At 42.0% G+C, this 1,515-nt stretch overlaps 1 non-coding gene across 1 annotated transcript; it reads right to left on the bottom strand.

The window, feature by feature from the left end:
* Window positions 1-723: 723 nt before the first annotated feature.
* Window positions 724-796, bottom strand: TRNAF-GAA. The gene has a single exon. It is a non-coding gene; the product is annotated as a tRNA-Phe (tRNA).
* Between the last annotated feature and the right edge of the window lie 719 nt (window positions 797-1,515).

A 1,515-nucleotide genomic window follows, 5' to 3' on the forward strand; every position in this document is an offset into this window, starting at 1 on the left:
TTTTGATCTATGTTGAATCAAACCTCACACAAAATGGGGGAGAATAGTTGAGATATGTGAATAATTATTCCAACTATATATGAAAATCCAGCAAATAATGTGGAATGAAAATAAGAAAAAAAATCAAATGGAAAAAAACCAAATGGGGCCATGGAAAAAAAAACCTGGCGCTCTAACGTGATGCATCTTCAATCCAAACAATACTGACCCTCTTGTTTAAGTGTTTGAAAAGCATTAGCTGAGTAAAAAATCCTCAAACAATATGTTGAAAAGTCAAGTAAATCCTGCTCAATATCTCCTCAAGACTAGATCAAGTTACACAATCATGTTGAAGTTAAATCATCTTGTTGAATTAAAAAAATGGTAATATTTTTTGATCTATGTTGAATCAAACCTCACACAAAATGGGGGAGAATAGTTGAGATATGTGAATAATTATTCCAACTATATATGAAAATCCAGCAAATAATGTGGAATGAAAATAAGAAAAAAAATCAAATGGAAAAAAACCAAATGGGGCCATGGAAAAAAAAAACCTGGCGCTCTAACGTGATGCATCTTCAATCCAAACAATACTGACCCTCTTGTTTAAGTGTTTGAAAAGCATTAGCTGAGTAAAAAATCCTCAAACAATATGTTGAAAAGTCAAGTAAATTATGTGAAAACCGACCTTTATTTAGTCTAAGCAAATAACGAGATAAGGGAGGCAGAAAAAAAGAAGATTGCGGTGAGCGTGGATCGAACACGCGACCTTCAGATCTTCAGTCTGACGCTCTCCCAACTGAGCTATCCCTGCTTCATGAAATTTTTTCTTGGTGTACATATTTAGAATAAAGGACCCACTTCATGTATTTTCCCTTACTTCTTCGTTCTTTTTATTCCGACTCACTTCATATTTGCCTTTGTATTCTATTAACGCTCTTCAAGTTTTGTTGCTCATGCAGGACCCAGAATCTCCACGTAACGGCGACCAGTCAATGTACATCAGTATTACGCATCCCTTTGAACCTTAGAACATCTACATCCACATATACATATGTAAATATGGCCCCTCAAACGCCCGCGGAAGCGCCCGGACGCGTTTGCGGGCAGTGACCTGACACGCCTCAAATTTCACTTGCTGCATCCCGATATTTCATACCTGATTCTTAAATCCATATAAGGACATGCAAACGAAATAATCTACGTACTACGCCGATCACCTAGCTACTCATTGTCGGGAATGTCGACAATCTCCGTGCCCGGCTCCAGCAGCATGGGCGGCAGTTGCAGCTCCGATTCCTCCGGCTGCTCCGCTCCGGCCTCCTTCGCCTCTATCTCCACATCGAGTTCGGCGAAGAGCGCGTCAGACTATGCCTGCTCCCATTGGAGGAATGCCCGGTTGGCCTCCACATAGGCCTCGTCCTGAATGGACTCCAGGATGGCCTGCTGCTCCGCCATCTCGTCGGACTAGGCGACGGCGAACTCCGCCTCCACCTGCTCCATGTTGAAGGTTGGCAGCTGCTGCTTCGGCTG

This window comes from Triticum dicoccoides, chromosome 7B (assembly GCF_002162155.2).
Source record: "Triticum dicoccoides isolate Atlit2015 ecotype Zavitan chromosome 7B, WEW_v2.0, whole genome shotgun sequence".
Taxonomy (NCBI): Eukaryota; Viridiplantae; Streptophyta; class Magnoliopsida; order Poales; family Poaceae; genus Triticum; species Triticum dicoccoides.